Source organism: Adiantum capillus-veneris, chromosome 9, assembly GCF_014529385.1.
Source record: "Adiantum capillus-veneris isolate H3 chromosome 9, ASM1452938v2, whole genome shotgun sequence".
Taxonomy (NCBI): Eukaryota; Viridiplantae; Streptophyta; class Polypodiopsida; order Polypodiales; family Pteridaceae; genus Adiantum; species Adiantum capillus-veneris.
Window position 1 is genome coordinate 130,269,253 of NC_140939.1, and position 18,607 is coordinate 130,287,859.

An 18,607-nucleotide genomic window follows, 5' to 3' on the forward strand; every position below is an offset into this window, starting at 1 on the left:
TGTTAAGTACATAAGTGGCACACATGATAGCCTCAAGCCAAAACGAATGTTTTAAAGAGCCTTGACTTTTGACCATACATCTTGCCATTTTCGTAAGAGACATATTTTTCCTCTTAGTAACACCACTTTTTTGAGGTGTATACAGAATCGTACATTGGCGTTTTATCCCACGACTAGCCAAAAATGATTAAATTCATGAGACATATACTCCCCCCCTTGATCGGAATGGAGGGTGCCCATAGTACATTTTGAGACATTTTCAGCCATAGCCAAATATTGCTTGAAGCTCAAAAACACTTCGAACTTTGCCTTAAGCGGATACACCCTTGCATGAATAAAGTAGTCATAAATGAAAATCACAAAGTAGAGGTGATTGACCAAGGATGAGGTTTGCATGGGCCCACAAACATCACTATGCACAAGCTACAACCTGCATGTGGACCTAACTGAACCATCCTTTGGAAACTTTGAACACAACATCTTACCCAAAATACAACCTTCATAAACATTTTTGACAGATGCTTCAAGAGGCCGCAAAGAAACAACCATATCATATTTTTGCAAACGCAACAAACTGGTAAAATTGACATGCCCAAAACGTGCATGCCAAAGTTTTATATCTAAAATAGCCTACGAAGCCACAACAACATTTGACAGAATCTTCCACAAACACTACATCCCGTGAAACCAGAATACATTTTGTTTGCGGATGATACAACCTGTAACCTTTGCTTTCAGCACTATAACCAACAAAAATACATTTGACAACCTTATCATCCAATTTTCTGCACTGTGTTTGTGGCACCAAAGCATATTCCAAATAGCCAAAAACACGCATGTGCTCAATAGAAGGCTTTCTATCATGCCATGCTTCATATGGAGTAATAGAATACAAAGCTTTCATAGGACACCTGTTAAGTACATAAGTGGCACACATGATGGCCTCAAGCCAAAATGAATGCGGCAAATCTTGACTTTTGACCATACATCGTGCCATTTCCGTCAGTGACCTGTTTTTCCTCTCAGCAACACCATTTTACTGAGGTGTATAAGGCACTGTACATTGGTGTTTTATCCCACGACTAGCCGGAAATGCATTAAATTCATGAGAGATACACTCTCCCCCTCGATCGGAACGCATTTCAAGACATTTTCATCCATAGTCATAAATTGTTTGAAGCACATAAAAACTTCGGACTTCGCTTTAAGCGGAAATACCCATGCATGCCTGGAGTAATCATCAATGAAAGTCACGAAGTACAAGTAATTGCCCAAGGACGGAGTTTGCATGGGCCCACAAACATCACTATGCACAAGCTGCAACCTGCATGTGGCCCTAACTAAACCATCCTTTGGAAACTTAGAATCATGCTACATCTTACCCAAAATACAGCCTTCATAAACATGTTTGACAGGTGCTTCAAGAGGCGGAAAAGAAGCAACCATATCAGATTTCTGCAAATGCAGCAAACTAGCAAAATTCAGATGACCAAAACATGCATGCCAAAGTTTTGCATCTGAAATAGCCCTTGAATATGCAACAGCATTTGCTAAATTTTATCCACACTTGTCATACAAAGTGAGCTTATACAGCCCACAGCACAAAAAAACAGATGCAACAATTTCATCACCAAAACTGAGATCATGAATTGTACATCTGTCATCCACAAATTTGACTAAAAGTCCAAGTCTAGCAAGTGCGGATACAGACAAGAGATTCTTTTTGATCCCAGGTACATAAAGTGCATCAACAAGTGTGAAGGAACTTCCATTTGCAGCAGTAAGCACAATCTTTCCAACTCCTTAAACCGGATAAGAGGCATTGTTGGCACAAGTGATTGAATTCCCATGAGGGACAGACCTGAGAGAGGTGAAAAATTCACGATGTGAGGTAATGTGCTTTGTAGTACCACTGACAAGCATGCATGATGGACAACAGGACTGTAAGTGCACTCTGTGCTAAAAGCCCATTCTGCATCAACATCAGCATCACAGTCTCCTTTCACAGAAGACTCAACAATGGCTGTATTTGTAGTGGAACCAGCATTTGCAGTGGAACCACCCTCTTTCTTCTTAGCCTCTTTGGCCTTCAACTTAGGACACGACTTGATCAAGTGATCCTTAGCTTTACAATAATGGCAATGCATCTTCTTTTTGCCCTTATCACCAGAATTGCCAGATGAAGTGATGCCAACAGAAGCATTAGAAACAGAAGTTTTGCCACTCGTAGCAGAACCATAAGAAGTGGCTGCATTGCTGTTACCACCTTTTCTTTGAGAAGCAATAAAAGCCTGTTCAATTCCACGCTGTCTAGTCCTGTTTTTTTTGGAAAGTGACTCTTGCAACAGCAATGTGCATAATGCATCAAACTTGACAACTTCTGGATTTCCTTGGGTCATGAGTCTCCAAGTAGTAGCAAAAGTCTGGTAGGAATCTGGTAAGGCATCAAGAACAGCCTGCACTAGGGAACTGTCTAAAATGACTTCACCTACAGAAATGAGTTGCTCATTGATATCCTTGACACTAGCAAGGAAATTGTCCATATCATCTTCCTCATGCATAATATTTGACTCCAACTCTTTACCCAGCAAAGCAATTTTAGCCTCATTGCGACTTGCATAAAGACTAGCCAAAATATCCCAAGCCTGTTTTGCAGATTTTGCTGAACGGATGTGAGGAACAATGGTGCGCTTCACAGACAATGCAATCAATGCATGAGCCTGTGCATCCTTAACATCCCAATGAGCTTGTTCTACCGTAGGCAAAACAACTCTAACAGCAGCAATCCTTGCAGCAAGACCTGCAACATCCTCAACATCGCCTACATCCTCAGAATCAGGACATACATCAATGCCCTGCACAATATTCTAGACGCCCTTTGACACAAGAACGCGTTGCATCATATAAGCCCACATAGGGTAATTGTCCCCATCGAACCTGTCCTCAGCAGCAAACATCTTGAACACATATGTGTTGTTGTTGTCAGCCATGGTAAATGCTGCACCTGATGTGAAAACTGCCCAAAAATAGGAGAAACGGAGCGGGAACAACACGTGCTATATAGCACAAACCATAGAAGACTATAAGGCACTTGTTATGCAAAAAATGGCACTGACAGAAACTCTGCACAAAATTATGAAATTGCCTATGCAGACCTGCCTGTAGTGGAAATGAAGGCCGAAATGAGCCCGAATCAAAAATCTGAGCAGACTAAGCTCTACGAGCCTTCCCAAAAATTTTGTCGACCTGTGAATGCTTGCCAAAGCTCACTGAAATCGGAGAAAGTGAGCAGGCGTGTCCTGGAGCAGCTGGCGACTAAGCCCGAGAGGATGCAACCTGCTCTGATACCAATTGTTGGAATTAGGGTTGCAGAGAAACGCACACAGCTTGGAGAAGACGAAGGAAGCTCAAGGCACACAATAGAGAGTGTGTTACTTAGTGTGCAATGGAAAGATAGATAGACCTAGAGTGATGGGAGTATATACAATGCTCGGGGGGAAAAACCTCCTAAAGAGGGAAAAAATGCCCCGGTGGTCCTAGTGTGTTCATACACATCACTACCACATGTATATGGTAACAGACATAAAATGCCAAATGCAACAATTTCATCTCACCAAAACTGAGATCATGTACTGTACATGTATCATCCACAAATTTGAATACAAATTCAAGTCTAGCAAGTGCAGTTATAACCAAAATATTCTTCTTGATTCCAGTTACATACATTGCATCAACAAGTGTGAAAGAACTACCATTTGCAAAAGTAAGCACAATATCCTACGCGTAGGATGTCTATAGGCTAATCTAGTGGGAATTTTGAGATTTTGAGTTGACCATTGTGTTCAGAAGGTGGGGTTTACCCTATTTTCAACTGGAAAGTGGAAATTTGACCATATCTTGACAGGATAAGGCGAGATAGACTGAAATTGCCAGACATCCTACCCAAATTGTGCCAAAGCATTGTTTTAAGACCAAAACCATAGGATGGCTGCATGAGCATGATCTGCATGATATATTGAGTGATTGAGAGGGGTTTCATCTCATTTGGGTGAGAAAATTGGGTTCAAAGCAGAGTTTAGCACTTTTGACTGAAAAAGGTAAGAACAGCTAAAATTGGGGACTTTTGAAATCCAAACCTAATTCTAAGCATACCACTGGGTTGCTGACATCAAGGGGAAGCTGTGGGTCAAGTCTGGGGTCAAACATGCCAAAAAGACATCCTACGCGTAGGATGTCTTCTGTGTGATTTTGCACTCCAAACCTAATTTTGAGCATACCAAAGTGATCAGCAACTCAAGGGGAGCCTGTGTTTTGAATTTGAATCCATTCTGATGAAAAAGACATCCTACGTGTAGGATGTCTAAAGCAAGATTGAAGCCAGATACTGACTGTGGGCATAGCATAGTGTTGTATAGTCTGAGGCAAGCCTCCTAGTCAATTTTGGTTCAAATTGAAGTTGATCAGACTGATCAAGACCAGCAGCAAGCTGTCGAAACATATTTCTGATCCATTGACCAGCTTATAGGTGTCCAAATCAAAAAGTAAAAACAGCTATGGACTCAGCACATCAAGGGAAATCCATAGTGTAAAAATCCAGGCAAAATAGAGCAGGAGACATCCTACGCGTAGGATGTCTACTGGGACCTACCGAAGAGAAAATTTGACCGGGCTTAGACAGTGAGATTCCATTTGGCTTAAGGGTTCCAGAATTTCTTTCAAAAGTGAATTTGGACCTTGTTTGTCCATTTGATGGAGCAAAGACTGAATTCAGACTTTTTCACATAAATTGGCCAACATCCGAGGGAAGTACAGTTTTAGATTAGCAGACCTAATCCAGAACATCAACAGTGTATAAAATACAATAGTGATTGAGATTAACTCTCCAGTTATACCAGTCATTACTAAGATAACCTCTAGTAGTTAAATGCTTTGATTCGATTGCCGAAATTAAACGCTTGTGTTGTACAGGTATATTAAGCAGCAAAGCAAGAAGTTGTGCGGAGATTGATCCTTTGCCAGGTGAGTGGTTGGATTGGTGATAAATTGCATTGATAAGTTTGATGAATTTAAGATCATGAAGATACATTTTTAGAGACCAGAAGGTGGCAGGTGACCAAGGTAGCTTAGTGTCCACCAAGGAGAGTGTAACTCAGGCAACGCTAGATCCACTAGCACCGATTATTGAGGAAGGTAGTGATACTGACACTTCATCAGCAGACAAATCTTTCTTCATGATGGGTAGTCAACAGCCAGGAGGTTTCACCTATGACGGACCAATTCCAGGAGGAAGCACCTCCCTAAATCCTTTGAATGATTCCAAGCTCAATGTGATCTTCTTAGAAGGAACAAACTTGAGGGGATCCCTAGTCTATTTTGACTATCGAGGACGCAAGTGCATTTGTATTGAAGAAATTCCGGCTCAGAGATTGGAGATAATTCGAGTCTATGATGATGGAGATAGATTCCAAGACGAAAAGGGAAACCACTATTTGATAGTTAGTAGCCCTGAAGATTACAACAGATATGGAGATAACGTGGCGAAAGGAAAAATGGTTTCAGAAGCTCAAGAACCACCACCAAACATTGAAAGGCCTGGAGAAATTTTCATGTATGATAAGAAAACAACCAGGGTTTCAACTTATAATGAGAACGTGGGAATCTACAAGCATGAGAGTGGGGGAATAGTCGCTTACTTTCGCTGCAAGGAACCATACTTAAACGAATTAAGCAAAGACAAGGTTCTTTACTTATTCTCTTATGACACTAGTATGGGGAAGGATATAGTTTTTGTTGATAGGTACGGGCGAGAATACCAACGTATTCTCCCAGAGGAGGTAGAAAAGGCAACAGTTCCAAGAGCATCAACATATGCCCCAGACGAAGTTCCAAGAGCCACCTACACCCCTAGCAAGTCGACAAATCCATTTTCAAAGGAGTATGACACTACCTCACATTCTACCCGACCGCAAACATTCAACAATCAAAACCAACCAGCAACTCATCCATCATTGCAGGCATGGCTTCGATAGAGTGCAACATTGGAACAAGACCAAAATCGAGATGGTTATCACGCCGCACGAGGGCTAAGAGACTTGCAAGAACCACCACTCTATTCAAGGTATCAAGGAGAGAGTAAGCCAAAGACTCAAGGGTTAACAGAGCCTGGAAGACCACCCATAGAACGAGTTCGAAGAGATGAACTATCTCTGGTAAGAACTGTCAGAAATTATGGCTTAGGAGCCCCACTGGGAGAGGAACCAGCCTACTATAGAAGACCAGAGGAGGTGTATCGATTAGGACGTGGAGATCCAATGATGAGGTTTGTAGACCATCGTAGAATTCGACCTTGTCAAGTACAAAAATGGGTAAACAAGAAATACACAGGAAATAGAGATCCAAGAGATCATGTAGCAGCCTTTGTGCGTGTAATTAGAGCTGAAGAGGTGTTAGACTTTCCTACCCAATTCTCAGGGTTTGGAATAACCCTAGAGGATGACGCTGCTACTTGTTTTGACTCTGTAGAGCGTAGAGACTTTGAGTCTATGGAGGAAGTGTTTGACGAGTTTATCGAGGAATTCTCACAAAGGGGGATAGCTCATAATACCGTCTCACAAATCCATAAATTCAAACAGAAAGATGGGGAATCTGTACGAAAGGCATCCCTAAGACTAAAAAGATATGTTAAGTTCTGCCCTGTGGAAGAACTGCCCACTCAATCCAGACTTATGCCTATATTCATCCAAGGACTAAGGAATGAAAATCTCCAGAAGGACTTACATATGAAGCGGAGCACGACGTTGAATGAGTTAACCAAGGAGGCTCTTACCTTGTGGACAATTGTGAGGTCTACAAAGAGGGGGAGTTCAAGGACCTTGACGACGATTCATCTTCACAACAAAGTGGAAGCAAGTCTTCTAAGACAGCACCGAAAGGAGAAGTAGCTGTAAACCAAGAGCAGCTTGTAGAGGAAGTGCTAAAAAAGATTAACTTGTACGCCAAACCCCAGGCTTAACAGCCCAAGTGGTGTGCTATTGAACAAAAATGGACAAACCATGGGACAGAGGAATGTTATTATAACAAGGGATATGTGAGAGACAGACCTTACGCTCCCCAAGCTCAGGTAGCTTCTCCTCAAGTTCCACCAATGCCTAGGTATCAAGCAGGCAACCTATCAGGACCTGTAGGTGTAGAAAGACCACAACCAGTGTTGGGGCAACAATTACCCCTACCAGGATTACAAACATTCGGTATAAGATACACACCAACCGTAACCGAATTAGAGGAGAAGGCTTTGGTGCCTATGCATGCATATTATGAAGATCCCAATGGAGATGCGGCAAACTCTGTCTATATTATCCACCAGAAGAACCCTCTACACCAGAACCATGGATCATGATAGGAAGTACAGGACCACCAACAACAGCTGCACAGACAGCAAGAGAAGGAAGATATAGCTTAGATGAGCGAACATTGTTGTTCATAGCCAACGGAGGCATGGGCGGACAGAGACATGCATACCAACAAAGAGGAGCTCAAGGAGCACCTCAAAAACCCAAGGGACCGTGCTACAAGTGTGGTGGAGACCATTGGCTAAGAGACTATCCTCATGATGAAATCATTAGAGTCAACGCATATTGCACCGAGTGTGGAGTTACTCATTTGATTCTCGATTGCCCTAAAAACCCGAGCAAAGGAGCAAAAACCACCTTGAACATGCTAGAAACAGTACCTTCTAGTGGAGGGTCAGAAAATGAAACAATCATACCTATTCAGGCGGTGACACGAGCCCAAGCTCAAAGAATGACGAACAAACCCATAATTGAAGAGCCAAAAACCGATGCCCCAAGTTCAAAAACAAAAAATCAGAGAATCACTTGGAAAGCTAGAAAGACGTGTATGAAATCCAGGAAAGAACGAGAGCAAACAACTCTATCCGAGGAGTTAAAACATACAAAGGATAGATTAAAGCGGCTAGAGGATCTAGCTAGCTTAAGCTCACACACCACTACAACCATAGAACCCAAGGAAATAGCAAAGCCCAAAAGTGCAGGATCAGGAGAATCAGTACTGGCAGACAATGTAAATGAGCAGTTGGATGCACTTCTAAAAGCTTATGAAGCCAAACTAAAAAAGAACCAAACCCAGGAGCAAAGATGGATGACTTATCCATATGCTGAAATAGAAAAACAAAGGTTGTAAATGTGTAGAAAGATGATTGAAACAGCTCAATCATTGATGGAAGACCCGCTTGGTAAACCTGCAAATTGGCATGAAGTACCAGCTCCAACCAACTTTAGAGGAACAAGTAGAAACGAAGGAAAGACTCACAAATGCCTATGAGTCCAGAGGAGAGCCTATCATATTGCCAAATACAACAGATGAGGCAAGTGACGGGTTCCAGCCTAAAACATTGACAGAAATGGGTAAGGACTGTAACGGTCTAGATGATCTGTGGAAGCAAATCCGTGAGGCTAACGAGGCTAACAGGGTGAGTAACCACATGAATAGAACGAGAAAAGAGAAGAATGAGATCTTACCTCCTATTGAAGAATTTGAGGCAAGGTCGCAAATGAATTTCTATATACATTCACAAGGGGGAGACCAGGGATCAATTAGTTTGAGGCACAGCCAACCAGACTCGTTGAAAACTCTACCCTCTTACCTAGGAGAGTATGAAGCCAAGTCTGAAGTGAGAGCAATCCCATCTCAAAGACTTTCTTCTAACAAGTGATTAATTCACAAGGATTGATTGAGTTATTGTCCACTCCGGTGGCATGCACAATCACATTAGCCGAACTCCTAAGGTTATGACCAAACATGTGGACTACAGTAGGTAAATGCCTAGAAAAATTTGGAGTGAAAGACCCCACCTCGAAGCTTCAGGAAGGGATCAGAGAATTGGACAGGCCTCAACTAAACACTAGGCCAGTACCATTAAACAAGGTTGGAGAGTATTACGAGGGAGAAGATGGAAACACCACACTACCAGTAGAATTCCAAGGAGTAGTTTCCAAAGCTATTCTTGACAGTGGAGCGGGAGTTGCTATCGCCACCAAGGAAATCTGGAAAAAATGGGGAAAACCAGCTTTAAGAGCTACCAGAATGAAATTGCAATTGGCAGATGGGTTCATGGAGAAGCCTCTAGGACTCTTAGAAAAAGTGATTGTCACTTTGTGCAGAATCCGAGTATGAGCATACATTTGTAATAGTCGATTTTGACAAAAAGAACAATTACGAGATCATCTTGGGAAGACCGTTCATGCGACAATTGAAGATGGTCCAAGATTGGAGTTACGATCACATAACCTCAGACATGGCGAGACAACAACTAAAATACACCTAAAAGACCATAGTTACAAGGATGTGAACCAAACACCTGTGGAAGAGTTTGATTCAACTACAGTAGCAGGATCGGAACTCCCAGCATGGTTAGGGCAACAAAAAGAGCTATGGATGTGCGGAGCTTCACATTGTGGAAGCTTAAGAAGAGAGGAATGCGTCTTCAAAAGAGCGATTGAGGACAAGGAGTATATTCCGGAACCTTTCCCTGAAGATGCCTTGGAACCTCTAGAATGGGAACACATACTAGCAAAATTGGATGTCGTACCATTACAGATAGTCCAACAACAAAATTTTGCGATAAGGATGGCTATGATGTGCTACCCTACTACATGGTAAGCATTATACCAAGAGGAGATGAGACGATAGAACCACCAGAACAAGAAGAGTTTTATAACTCCTCTGAACATCTGGAAGTAAATAATGATGCAGATAATGAGTGTTCAGACAACTCAAGTGAGTGTGGGGAGAAAATAGAGAATATCAAGTTTTATGAATTTGCTAATCAACACCCTAGACGCCAGGAACGCTATAGGAGAAAACGAGCAGGAAACAAAGCAACAGAGAACTTGATGCCCAGGATAAAAAGTAAAACTCACTATTTGATGCTTGTAAAAGCAGAGGATTGTGTAAAAGATCAAATATCAGGAACATTCTCAAAAGTTTGAAGGGAAAGAACGCGAGAGGAAATAAAACAAGTATGAAAAGATAAAACAGAAACAAAATCACAAAAATCTCAAAAATCAAAAAAAGAAACAACAAAAGACCAAGAGTGGACCAAACTGGAGCGTAAACAGAAATACCAAGAACTGAAACGGTCTTTACGTGAGATATGAACTACTGAAGAAGATAGTGATGGTAAAGGGGAGTCAGAGAAGGGAAACATGAATGTACCATCACACTATCGGAAATTTACTATCCAGGACAGAAAAGTCATCATGACACCACCAGTCAAGGAAAGAACCAACCAAGAATCTTACGATGGGCTAGAAAATGCAAAAAAGATAGACCTCGCAGAACCAGGTGAAAAGGCTCATCCGGTCTATATAGCAACCGATTTAGAGTCTGAAGAAGAAGAACAGCTAACACAACTTCTCAAGAAGTATAAAGATGTGTTTGCATGGTCCTACAAAGACCTCAAAGGAGTTGGTCCAGCGATATGCCAACATACAATTCCTTTGAAATCAGATGCAAAACCTAGCAAACAACGTCCTTATACATATAATGACACATTTGCTAAACGAATCAAAGAGGAGATTGACAAGCTGATGGAAGTTGAATTCATCTATGAAATCGAACATACAGATTGGGTGTCACCCATTGTGGTAGTCCCCAAAAAGAACGGAAAATTGCGAGTGTGTGTAAACCTCAAAAAGGTAAATGCAGCCACCATAAGGGATAATTATCCCTTGCCAATCGCAGAACATGTACTTGAGAGGGTGGCCGGAAAACGGGCTTATTCCTTTCTGGATGGGTTTTCAGGATACAACCAACTGGCAATTGCAATGGAGGATCAACACAAAACAGCGTTTGCCACAGAATGGGGAATTTATGCATATTGAGTTATGTCGTTTGGCTTAACTAATGCCCCAGCTACCTTCCAAAGTATAATGACGCACGCGTTCAAAAAGAATACCTGAGAATATTCTTAGAAATATACATGGATGATCTTTGTGTACACTCTCTTCTACGCGGGCATTAGGAGATTTCGGAGGTCTTTTGGAGGGCCTTTTGGTAGAGAGAGGAAAATAAGCTCCTCCAATGAGAGAAGAGCCTACGTTACGTAGAAAAATAGATTGATATTAACAAAAATATAAAAGGTGTCCCTCTCCTCATTTAATAATCTAGTGGTCCTTGAAGACGAGCACTCTCTTTTACTTAATGCGAGCACCTTTTTCAGAAGGTAGATGCGGTGCATTTGATACGGGATACGTCATCACTAGAACTCAAAAAGTCACAAAACTATCAAGTGGTGGAAGATTTTGAAACTTTTGATACTGCCAATGCGTCCGGAACACACATATCTTCTAGAAATGAATGTCCAATTGCCTCGCTTAGACATCCAAAGAGGCCAAAAATGTCAAACACCCCTAAAAGAACATTTTACTAACGGTGCATGAGGGGGCATTTCAAAATTTTGGAATGCCTCCTCGCGCGCCATTAGTAAAAAGGCCCTTTTTCCCTCTTTTTAGGGAGCTTTTTGAGAGGAAAATGTCCAAAAACCTCTAAAAAGGGGCTTTTTGGAAAGATAAGTGTCCAAAAATCACTAAAAAGAGCTTTGTACTAATGGCGCGCGAGGGGGCATTCCAAAATTTTGGAATGCCTCCTCGCGCGCCGTTAGTAAAAAGGCCCTTTTTTCCTCTTTTTAGGGAGCTTTTTGAGAGGAAAATGTCCAAAAACCTCTAAAAAGGGGCTTTTTGGAAAGATAAGTGTCCAAAAATCACTAAAAAAAGCTTTGTACTAACAGCGCGCAGAGGGCATTCTAAAATTTTAGAATGCCTCCTCGCGCGCCTTTAGTAAAAAGCCCATTTTTGAGGGTTTTTTGACATTTTTTGCCTCTCCGGATGTCGGAATGAGACAAGTAGACATTCGTTTTTAAGGTATTTTGGCGTTCCGGATGCATTGGTGGTGTCAAAATCTTCAAAATATATCACTATTTTACAGTTTGTGACTTTTCAACTTTCAGTGATGACGTAAGCTGCATTGAATGCACCGCACCTGCCTCCTGAAAAAGACGCTCGCATTAAATAAAAAAGTGACCGTTTTCAAGGACGATTGGGAATATAAATCTACTTTTCAGAGTGTCTGGTTGTCCTTTTGGACGTACTCACAAAGTGCAAGTGCATTTTAAAAAAAGTTTCTAGAGAGAGAAATACAATTTCTTACAAGGCCCTCCAAATGACCTCCGAAATTTTCTAATGAACATATTGACCATTTGCAAAAGGTATTTGAAAAATGCAGGACATATCGAATCTGTCTTAACCCGAAAAAGTGTATTTTTATGGTTAGGCAAGGCCACATATTAGGACACATTGTCTCGAGAAATGGCATAGCCACTGACCTAATCAAAGTCAAAGTCATAGTAGACCTAGCCAGACCTACTAATTCTAAACAAGTGCAATCCTTCATGGGACATTGCGGATATTAACGAAGATTCATATACATGTATACAGTCATTGCACAACCTCTGTATCGTTTGCTAGTCAATTTTGATTGGACTGAGGAGTGTGAAACTTCATTCCAAAAGCTGAAGGAAAACCTTGTATCAGCACCTATACTTAAAGCACCAGATTGGGAAAAGATATTTCATGTTCACATTGATGCTTCTGCATATGCAGTCGAAAGAGAGGGGTTAGGAATGATTTATGCTGTAAAGAAACTTCGGCATTATTTTCTCGCAAAAAAATTTGTGTTCTTCACAGATCATCAAGCTCTATTGTATCTGGTAAATAAACCATGCAATACAGGGAGAATTGCATGCTAGTTTATTATATTGCTAGAGTTTGATTTCACAGTGGTGGTCAAAAAGGGTAAAACCCATCTACGAGCGGATCATCTTTCAAGGATACACAACGGGGAAGCTCCTGAAGGAGTAGATGAAGACATACCAGATGCTTATCTTTTCAATATTGAAATGATACCCAAATGGTCTCAAGAAATGATTAGCATTCTTTCCTATTGAGGTAGGTTTGATAGCACGAAAGAAAGATCCAAACAACAAACAATTTGACAAACAAAAAACTTTCAGTTGATTGCAGGACGGTTGTATCATCTAGGATCGGACCAAATTCTACGATTATGTATAAATCCGGAAGAATTCGAGTGTTACCTTGAAGAAGCACATGTCCAGGATTGTGCATTTCATTGTTCAACAGTGAAAACACACCAGAGAACATCACCGATCGTTGTGCAAAGATCTAGGTTACCAAAAAAAGGGAAACAAGTATGGATGCGGAAGGATAGAAATGACATGGCAGACCAAAAACAGTACAACGGAAGAATTCAACCAAAGCAGATAGCTCAACCAAACACCAAGGGCATAAAACAGATATGGATCCCAAAGAAAATGCTCAGCAAAAACCCAAATGTTACTCGCATTTGGATACCGAAACAAAAGCAAAAGGAACTCCCTTCAGTACAAGCAACATCGGAAGGCAGACATCTGCATTTGCAACCGGAAAACCAACTTATGTGGATGCCAATAAGCAACAAAACAGTAGAAACAAAGCAGGTAGAAAAAACCCTACAAAAACCGGCCAAAACGAGCTACCAATGGAAAGCAAAAGAGATACGGGCTACGGCCATTCCGGCCAAGCCAATACTCTCCAAAGAGACAACTACAGCCATATCAACAGTAGCGGCAAAGCGACTGTCTTTTGCAAGAAAGACAATTAAACAGAGAGCAGTAGAGTTACAGCTGTTACTTGCAAAGAAAACAGGAAACCTCAACAGCGAATGCCAATATAGGTCTTGCTTATACCCTTCTCTTGCACAACATTAGTTTTTCCATGCATTGACCAAGTATGCATAAATTAGGGCCACATTAATCGCCAAGCATTAGCACAAATTTTTCAACCTATGCACGGCACATACTCCGAGGCGATGCCTTGTCGTCCGGGAGGACTCCGGCTAGGAGGGCGGGAGGCATTCTCAAATGCGGAACCAACAGCAGAAAGAGGAAAAAAGGGCATGATTTTCGAATAATTTTAAGGGTTGTTGTTTGATTGCAAAATTTTCTGGACTAAACCAAGTACATATGCCCTTATACAGCATGTATCTATAGGTATATGGGGCCAAAAGCCAAATCAAGCCCCTAGGTGTGTGTATATAAGTAGAAATAGCCATTTTTTAGGCAAAATATTGGTAAAACGGAGAAATACGGCCATAAAAATTGCATGTGAGTGTATAAAATTTTTTCGGTGATGTTTTTTATTTATTATGATTTTTGGGGATTTTCTGGGTTTCATTTGCTATTTTCCTTTTAATTTTGCTAATTTTTGGCAAAAAAACTCAAAAATACAAAAAGCAGGTGAAAAACGGTCGTAATGAAAAACAAAAAATATGGGGATGATCGGTGACTATAGGAAAACCTATGGTATAGTGGGGGTGCAATTATGAGACTGGAGCGGAAAGTGTGTTTTGGCCAGATTTTGACCGAAATGCCAAATTTCTAGTAAACAAGGCAAATGGAGTCCAAATCAAGAAATTTTTGAGCTTAAACCGCATCTCGCAAGAAGTTAGGATCACATGTCAAATTACATGAAAAGTGGTTCACGGACCTCCATTATAAGAAATTTGCGCCTCATTTTTAGCTCATTTATACTATTGTCCTTTGAGAGAGAGCTTCTACCACCTAGAGCGAGCGAAACTTCCAGCAGCTTCTACGATGCGCACGACTACCTGACGGGCTTCAGACATGAGAGGTAGGCTCACCACCTTGAGCTTTTCGCGCATGCTTGTCATTTTGTCGCGAAAACTAGTGTAGGGTTCACACACAAAGCGGGCAGTAGAAAACCATCGGGAAAAACCCTAATTCCTAGAATCCCGCAAGAGGCCACCAAATGGGAAATCCGCGGAAAGGTGTCCAAATGCTACCAAAATTCATGGGTAGGAGCATCTTACCACATGCTCGACAAGTCTATGTAGCCCACATGACCAAAAGATGACCCGAAGCGGCACTAAACTTCAGAAACGGCATCAAACACACAAAGCATCAAATAGCTCTCGCGGCCAAACCGCATGTCCGTTTGCCACCAAAATTCACGAGTGGCTTTCCTAGACCATCAACAACCAAGTCCTATGGTGGTAGACCACCACAAATCATCGAAGACATGTAAACGCAACCACGGGTACTTCTAGAGCAACAAATTGCCAAATGGAGCTCCGGTGAAGCCAAAGTCGACAAAAACCATACGGCAAGGATCCCCAAGGGATCGGGAAGCTATGGAGACCAATATCAAGAAATTTCATCGCCGAAAAGCACTCCAAAAGACAAAAAACGGCTCGGAGGCTCTGAAATCCACACAGGGAGTTACATTCTATCCATTTGACTTAGGCTTAAAAGGGACTCAGGGGGACTAAGGGCAGGCACTAGTGATAGATTCCATGAAAAAATCATCGGGAGACATCCTACGCGTAGGATGTCTCAAGGGAATTTCTGGGCACAGATCTCAACATTTCTCATCACACACATTTTCCGAATGACCTTTACATGCTAGCCACCAAGTTTCATCACATTTGGACCAAAATTGACCTCATATGCATAAAAAACGCAAAGTTAGGGCATAGAGGCAATAATGGGCCATAGACCTACCAAAGCTTGTCCAAATCACATGAAACTTGCACAACACATTCACAAGCACATAACCAACCAATCTGTGTGGTCACCTGCAAAAATTGATGAAGTAGACATCCTACGCGTAGGATGTCTATTTGAGATTTTTGGCCTACAGAGGGTGTTTGTCCATTCCAGATCTAATCACATCATCTTCAAGAGCTCATATACCAAGTTTGAAGCCATTCTAATCATTTTTGACCCCCAACACCTTCAAGATACACTTTTTGAGCCCAAAAACACTACACACTCTCTTACCATCATCAATTCTTGTACAAATCAAAATCCAAGAGCATGGCCATGTTCCACATGCCAAGGACTACCCAAAGAACAAATCTCAAGCCATTTTGATGAAATAGACATCCTACGCATAGGATGTCTCTAGCATATTTTTGACCCTCTGTGCAAAGAATGACATAATGGGAGCCAATACCATGGTGCAATGAGCCCATATATCAATTTTCAACCCATTTGGACATCACTTGCTACCTGTTATGGACTTTCTACCCAATTTGTGACCTAAAGCCTGAATCAGCCCAAAAATCCACTTTGTGATGCCCAAGTCCAAATCCAAGCACATAGCCATGTTGTACAGGCCAAGGACCACCAGCATGTCAAGTATCACCCAATTCTGATGAAAAAGACATCCTACGCGTAGGATGTCTAAATGAACATTTTTGGCGAGAATTGCACTGTGAGCACATGCACAGTTTCACAAGTTCCTTTTAAGCTTTATTTTCAATTTTCAAGTCATTTGGATGGTTAAAACTCAGTTTCTCAGCTGATATGGAAAAAACGCTAACTTCGGACTACTGAGTGTGACAGGATCTATGGCAGCCGCAAAGTCACCGGGAAAGAAGAAAAGGATGACCATAAAAGATTACCTAGAAGAGGTAGAGACCTTCGTCATACCAGAAGGAACTCTAAAGCCAACAAGCACATGGATCCAAGAAGATATTCTAGAGTCCAATGATCTAAAGACTTACCAAGGCGTGTTCAAAGACACCAAAGGAAACGTGATAGAGCTACCAATGCTACCGCGGGAACTCAATGAGTTCGTCAGAAGCAAGATGGCAGAGTATTTGGAGAAGATTGATCTCCACAATTACTTTGAAGCAGTGCCGGCAGGTATTGACATAAAAAGAGTATGGGAATTTGTGACAACAATAAAAGAAGATGGAGTGGCCAGAGTAACGGATCTGCAAGGCAAGCAGGGCACGGAGATTCTAATCACAGAAAGAGTGGTGGCAGTTGCACTAGACCTCTCCAACAAGGGGGATAGTGTAACCAAAAGAGGAGACGAAGTAAAGGTGTACACTGAACAGAAAGCCAACTATACCTTTGAAGATATTGACAACCCCAAAGTGGCAATCATGAGTCAGTTGTACAATCAATATTTCCATATGTGTACAAAGCGGCCACAAAAAGTACAGGATGCCGCCTGCAGCAATTTCCACAACATTCACCTGGGCAATGCAGAAAAGCAAGCCGAAGATCATCAATTATGCAGCTTATGTACATGATAATCTGGTGAAGATGGGCAACAAGAACCCCACATACATTGTGTCAGGTGAGCTAATCACGAAGGTGATTTACGGAGCATTGCAATCCAAAGGGAGATGGCCTGATCCTCCATCACAAAGTGATTGGCTGAGGCTCAAAGAAGATAAGGAAGACGAGCAGCCAAAAGCCCCAAGGGTGGCAACCCGTTTGAAACGCCGGTTAGAAACCGTGCAAGAAGAGCAGCTAGAGCAGAAGAAAGAATCTGCCCAAGTGCCAGCAAAAGAGACGAAATCACAAAAAGCAACACGTCTAGAGCGGCTGATGGAAAGCTTCAGGGCAGAAAGAGCCCTTAAAGGAGATTTAGACGAGCTATGGAATCCATCTCTAGAAGCAATGTCGGGATCATCTCGAAGGGTGCACAAAGATAGATTCGATGATTACATTAAAAATTTTGAGATTCTTGATGCCACAGTAGAGAATATCCCACATGTACCCTTTACAGAAGAGGAAGTGGAGCAAGTCCGACTGAAACTTCTAGAAGAGCAGGAGGGCCAAGAGAGAGAAAGGAAGACCAAGGCGGACAAAGATTTCAAGAAAAAGCCAACAAATCCACCAGCCACCGCCTCACCACCTCCTCGTAGCCCTCCACAAGAAGACTAAGAGGAGCAAGACAAACCAGAATACCAAGAAGAGTTCAAGCAAGAGCAAAGCCAAGAGCAAGAACCAAAGGAAGAGGCCAAGCCTAAAAGTGGGCAACCAGAATCATACAACAATTTCTAGACCTGCTAGCTGCCGGATACACAAAAGAAGAGGCTGCCACAGTCGCATTCGACTTGGAAAGCACGAGGCCCAAAGAGCAAATGCAAAGCATACGGTTAGTACAGCTAAAGGAGATGGCCACTCATACAATGGACCTGCACCCGCCCACCAATGATTGGGATGTGGTGATGACAAAGCTAACCACGATAAGAGCACAGTCAATGGCCTTAGAAAGTGAAAATGACCACTCTGAAAGCCACTGAAGTGTAGATAAAGCTAGAAGTTGACACTTTACAAAAGCAAAGCCAAAGGCAGATAGAGAGAGAAGCAGAGCTGCAAGCCAGTCTTGCAAAGGCATTGCAAAGATCCCAGGAAATGGAAAGAGAAAATCATGTAGCAGCTCAAAGACTGCAAGGAGCCAAAGAGGAGTATAGACAACTCAGCAAGTCATTGACAGATGCAGAGAGGGAAAGAGACAACCTAACCCTACAACTTGTTGAGGAGTCCAAGGAAGTTGAGGCCATGCGAAATGCCAAAGAAAAGGCAGAAATAGACCAGGAGGCTAGCTAGGATGAGGTCCTTGAGCTCAAGGACCAGCTTAAAGTAAAAGATCAAACCATCCGGCTACGGGCATTTCTTGCCAAAGTCAGAGCTACTAGCTCGACTCACAAC